Source organism: Agelaius tricolor, unplaced genomic scaffold (genome assembly GCF_023055355.1).
Source record: "Agelaius tricolor isolate 1412-34295 unplaced genomic scaffold, bAgeTri1.0.p SCAF_20, whole genome shotgun sequence".
NCBI lineage: Eukaryota > Metazoa > Chordata > Aves > Passeriformes > Icteridae > Agelaius > Agelaius tricolor.
Window position 1 is genome coordinate 13,920,281 of NW_027269280.1, and position 6,000 is coordinate 13,926,280.

Sequence of the window (6,000 nt, forward strand, 5' to 3'; positions counted from 1 at the left end):
CAAGAGATATCTCCCAAAGACATTCTGTCAGGATGAGGAGGAGAACTTCCCCAAGGTCAAGGGAGAACTCCTCAGTACTGGAGAACTAAAGAAAACCACAAAGGAGAGGTAGGCACTGTGAGCCCTGGGGTGGCTGTTTCTCAAAGGGAGTGGGCTCAAAGGGCCAGACAAAGAGACATCACATCTTTCAGGAGCTTTTAATGCAGGGAGCATTAACATGGCAGCCCCAAGGCAGTTGTGGTCATGACCATGCTGGTATTAATCTCCCATCAGCGTGGCACCTCTTGCTCTGCACCTTCTGCCCGTGACCATGGAAGAATTTAGGCTGGAAGAGGTCTCTAGTGGTCATCTGACCCAATTCCAGCTGTGAGCAGGGTGACATACCAGCCTGGATCAAACCCTAATTCTGCCTTAAGCTTTGGAGAATGGACCCAACACTAGTCATGACAGGACCCACTAACATCTGGAGGTCCTCAAGGGTATAAGACCTTTTTAGATTGGTATCAGTGGGAAAGATTCAATGGTATACAAAGAACAAGAAAATCCATTCCTGGCATCTGGAGACCACCACAGACCTACCCATCCACACATTTGCCAGATGCAGCACTCATTAAAAATGGGAACAAAAGAAGATGTTGAAAGATTTCACTCCCTCAACACTTTGGAGCACTAATGGTCTCCTGATGGGACTGGAAATCAATTTTTACTCCCAAGATACCCCACTTCTGGAGTATTTTGTGGTGCTGAGCCCCCCTGAGGTGCCTCAGTAGAGGAAGGAAAGGGGTTAGGCAGCTGTGCTGTGCCCTGAAGCGATGACAGCTGCACAGGTCAGGCACAGGGGCTGCTCACATGCTCAGGTAACAGCTCATTGCCAGTTTGGGATCAGGAAGGATCTCCCTTGGAGATTGGCACAAGTGCCAGGGAGCTTTTGCCTTCCTCTACAGCTGAGAACATTACCCTTTGCCAGGCTCCTCAGGGCTGTTTCTGGCCAGGGATTCCCTGCTGTGGCAAGGCCAGGAGTCCAGCTGTGTGTGTGATCTCTCCACCTCTCTTCCCCATGGCAGCTTTGTTTTCCTAGCTTTCAGTCACTTTTAGCATAGGTCTTCTAAGGCAATGTCCAACAGCTCTGCACTGAACAGGAGCTGCTGGTTTTTAACTGCTCCTGCATACAATAAAATTTTCTTTTTATTGAATCTGGGTTCTGTTGTCTGCAAACATTTGCTTATTTCTGCCCTGAGAAATTTATCCTTCAGGAGCTTTATCAGTTCCTACAGAAAATTTTTGGACTCAGGATGATGTTACAGCTAATTGAAGAGCTCAGCACTTTCTTATTGAGACATCCTTCATGGATGTCTCTAAAGGGTCCAGGTCAAATAATTTCTTTTCTGCTCTGTTTAAGGACTGAGCTCAACATCTGGAAAACTTGCTTGTCTGCTCTACAGAGTAAAGGGTACCGTGTGCCCATTCCAGCCATTCACATCCAGCTCTGCAAGCTGGTTCCACATCCCCCAAGCAGGAACAAAGGAGGAGGGGGCAGCTGGAGTCTCAGAGCATCTGGTGTTACCATCCATGCTTGCAGGGAAAAGCTGGCTCTGACTCTGGTCCCTGCTGTGGGAAAAAACAAGCCCTGATCCTAAACCATACTCTATCCACTACAATGCTGCCAATTCTCCATACATGCAAAATATTGTCTTTAACACAAGGCCAGCAGGAGCCATGGAGCAGTCCCAGCAGCAGACCTGTTTTGGTCACACCCTACAAGCAAAGTGCAGCACAGATCCCACCACAGCCTCTCCAGCCTATCCCACAAAGCATAGTCTGTCCCATGTCCTCTGGTCCCTGGACACAAGGACTCTGGTCCACCTCGTCCTGAACATCAGCAGGACGCAGAGCATTCTTTCCCATCTACCTCCTCACCACACAAAATGGCACCTAACAAGGACCCCATGCCTCAGCCCCACCTTCACCCTCTGTGGCTCCATCCCAGCCACACACACACCAACCCCGACCCACCACACACCCCCGGCACATCACCAGCCCCCCCCCCCCCCCCCCACCAGATTCAAGTCATGGTGTGCTCTTACAAGGACTGCCCATTTCTCTCACTTTTCTGGGGATTTGCTCTAGTTTGACTCTCACAGTGTTTAGTCAGAACTAGAACTAGAACTAAGCCACCACCCCCACCAGGTTCCTCCATACCTGTGCCAGTATTAGAAAGACTTTAGAGTGGTGACACCACATCCCCCTGTCCTTGATGAGTACACCCAGACTGTCCTTCCCCATCACATCCCAAAGGCCCACTCTTGTTTCACATTAGTGCCACCATGCACAGTCTCATGCTCACTCCTCCTCCATCTGTGTTCAGTGGTGCAACTCCAGCCACCAGTGATGCTTTCCACCTCCAACTCCTCAGCCAGTTTCAGCTGCTTTGTGGGCAGAGGACATTAATAAAAATATATAACGTGGATCCAAGATTCCTGCAGTTCACCAAGCAGTACACCTGTCTCTGCTCCAGTGATCCAGTGTCTGGCCCTAGTGATCCTGCCAGGGACCAGGCTTCAGCCCAGAGGTGCACCAGCACTCTCCCACAGCTCACCTCCTTCCCTTCCCAAAATCAGCCAGTCTCCACTGGTGTGGCAGAGTTCCAGTCCATCTCCACAAAGTCTGTCAGAGCAGGAGCCAGCACATACCCCACAGTGAACACACCACACTCCTCATGGTGCAGAGTGGTGGTGAAACAGTATTTGGGCTCCAGCTCTTGTCCGAGCACAGCCACACTACCAGTGTTCCACAGCCCACAGGCACCTTCCTGCCATTCTCACCACCCTGCAGAGATCAATCCCCCAAAAACCACAGAAGCCACTGGCACAAAGTCCTACTGACACCCTGAGCTGCCTGCAGCTCCCCTCTCTGCTCACCCTGGGGTCCATCCTCCACCTGCTGCAACACCCTGGGTGCCACAGCCCATGATCTTAGTGAGCAACCCCCATGTTTCCCAGCAAGGTCTGGCTCAGCAAAATCAAACTGCCCTGTCTCCAGGGCAAGCCAGACTCTGCTGCCAAAAAAAGCAGCTCTCTCCACAGGACACAGGACTCTGAACACAGCTCAGGCATGGTTGGAGCACTGGGGAGCCCAAGGCTCTACCCCCACCCCGTGGACCATGCTGTGCACTCTGTGTTATCAACACCACCCGCAGAAGCCCTGCTCTGACCCCAGGGAGGGGCACAGGGCTTGCCTGCCAAGAGAAAGGCAGACAGTGTGAAGATAATCAAGTCACACAGAAGACAGCATAACAGGGGATGATGTTTTTAGGGCAGGGAGAGCTTGTATTTTTAAAATAATATGAGGATGAAAACAGATGGTCTCCATCCCGAAGTTACCATTTTTGTCAGGAATCACGCTACAAAGGATGAAAAGAGAGTCCCACAACCCCTAGCTGCGGTTCCCAGACCAGCAGATCAGCCTTCCAGAATGGGGTGCCCAACTGGGGGACCACTCCTGTGTTCATGTCACTGCTTCTTGTCCCTCCACCTCGAAGATGCTGCACACAGGACATGGTAACACTGTGCAGATATGCAATGCACTACTGCCCACCCTCTGCCCATGGAGCAGATGAGCCAAAATCAAGGGGGCTGGCACACAGGAACCCCATTTTCTTGTCTCCCTGGTACCCCAACCTCCCCTCTCTAGCTTTTCACCCCATTCTTCCCTCTTGATAGCTCTCCAGCTAGCTTCCCCTTCCCTCTGGCCAACTCTCCCATTTTCACTTTCCTGCCATTTCCATGCCCATCCCAGTCCTGCTGCTTGGCTTCTGCTTCAGGGTCCCCCAGCTGCTGATTCACAGTAAATCCAACATCCCCAGAGCAGCACTGGACCCCTCCTTCACTTCCTGGTCTGTCCTCCCCCCTGTTTGCCCAGCCCCCTCAGTATCGCCCTCCTGCCAAAGCCTTGCCTCTCCAGCCACTTCCTGGTGGGGTCCAAGATTTGCTTTACACCCACCTGGAGAAAGCAGCTTGCCAGGTGATTTCCTTTCAAAGGGTCTCAAGAAACAGAAGCAAAAGTCATGCTGCAAAAGGGCGAGAGCAGCTCAGGGCCCCAGCGATGGGCAGCGCGGCCCCGTCTCAGCGCGGGCAGGGAGGGATGTGGGCAGGGATTGACTGCCCCGGTGCTCTTCACCTTGTCACCAGGAGTTTGTGTCAGCGGCAGCACAGAGAGCTACAAAGCTACTGTTTCATGTACCCCGTGGCTCCCGAAGAAGTGCAGCAGGAACGCCGTGTCAGAGCACAATCAAGGCAGGATTGTGTTCCTGGCTGCTGCTTCAGCAATTTACCAGCTCCAGGTTAAAGGCCCATTCGGCAGCACTATCACTGCCACCCTTCCGCACACCTCTGTGAGCTAGACTGGAAATCATTAATCATGGGATTTGGTTCAGATCATAAAGATCTGCCAATAAAAGTCATAAATGTTGGAAATTCTCCCTGGGTGAAGAGTGATTGATGCAAAAATCAAATCATTTCACAACACGAGAGACCTTTTCATTTGCTCCACCACAGGCAGCCAAGCCCCTGCTGTGCTGCCACTGCCAGGTCCCCATTGCACAAAAGCAATCTGCAAACCTCACAGGAGCTGGAACAGGGCAGAAGGAGTTTATCCCGGCAATGTTTTCCACAACTAACAGCTACAGTATAACACCACAATCCAGCTCCCTTCATCCCACTCAGATGTTCCCTCTCAAAGGAGACCATGCAGTTCATGGAACCATAGAATGTCATGAGTTGGAAGAAACACACAAGGATCATGGAATAGCGTGGGTTAAAAGGGACCTTAAAGCTCATCTCCTTCCACACCCCTTTGCACAGGGAGGGACACCTTCCACTATCCCAGTTTGCTCCAAGCCCTGTCCAGCCTGGCCTTGGACACTGCCAGGGATGGAGCAGCCACAGCTTCTCTGGGCAACCTCTGCCATTCCCTCACCACCCTCACAGTGGAGAATTTCTTCCTAATATTTAATCTTACCTACCTTTCTTCAGCTTAAAGACATTCACCCCTGTCCAGGCAAGATCATAGTCCCCCCTGGTCATGAGGAAACAAACTCGGAGAACAAGCTGGCAGGAGGACATGACACAGGGACCTAAACCCCGTTCAGGACAAACACAGCTTTTCTCCGCGACCCATTTTTATGCCGCTTTGATTTCCTGGGCATTCGCTGCATCTCAGAAGAGATGCGGAGACATGCGGCGCTCTCGCACCGCCTGCCCCCGGCTCCGACCCCGGCCCTGCCGGCAGCTCCGGCTGTAGAGGAGCCCCCGGGCCGGCGCCGCGCCCCCGTGATCCCGATCCCCGCGATGCCCCTGCTCCTGGGGGTACCGGCGGCCCCACCGACCGCTCCCCCCGGCCGAAGGTGCGGTGCGGTCCTGGACAGCGGCCCTGCACTGGGAGCTCCCCTCGCTTCACATCTTCCCGGGACGTATCCCCGCCGCCCCCCGCGCTTACCTGGGCAGCAGCGGCGGTGCCAGCGCGGCGGGAGGAGCGCGGCTGGTCCCGGGGCGGGGCAGGACGCGGGACCCGCCCCGGCCGCGGGTGCGGAGCGGGAGGTCCCCGCCGGCCCTGCCCGCTCTCGGTACACGCGTGGCGGGAGGTCCCCGCTGGCCCCGGGCACACAAGGCAGTTGGTTCTGCTTGGTCCCACGGGGCTGCCACTGCCGGGGCTATTCCTGCCCACCTGAAATACCCCGGCCCGGCCCTTCCCAGATCACTTGCTTTTACATTTTCGTTCTGGATTCTCTGCCCCCCGCCCCGCCCCCCCGAAGACAACGATCTGCACCACCCTCCTCTTCCTCCTGCCTGGAACCTTTCTTCTCCCCAGAAAACTCTTTCCCTCCCTATCACGTCATCTAGCAGTGTCAGCATCTTTCTGTGCCTTTTTCTATCACATACCCCAAATCTGTTCTTTATTTTCAGTGAATGACTTTTGAGATCACCCTGGGTACAAAGGAAAGTT

The 6,000-nt window shown here is 53.8% G+C and overlaps 1 protein-coding gene across 4 annotated transcripts in view; it reads right to left on the minus strand.

Moving 5' to 3' along the window:
* Positions 1 to 5,750, minus strand: part of AIFM3 (AIF family member 3) — a 55,847-nt gene extending 50,097 nt beyond the window's left edge. For 2 of the 4 annotated variants that reach the window (XM_071445823.1, XM_071445822.1), the window contains exon 1: positions 5,494 to 5,750. The gene's annotated coding sequence lies outside the window, so the exon portion shown is untranslated. The remainder of the gene's footprint in view (positions 1 to 5,493) is intronic. The other 2 variants (XM_071445821.1, XM_071445824.1) reach the window with 2 other exon arrangements.
* Between the last annotated feature and the right edge of the window lie 250 nt (positions 5,751 to 6,000).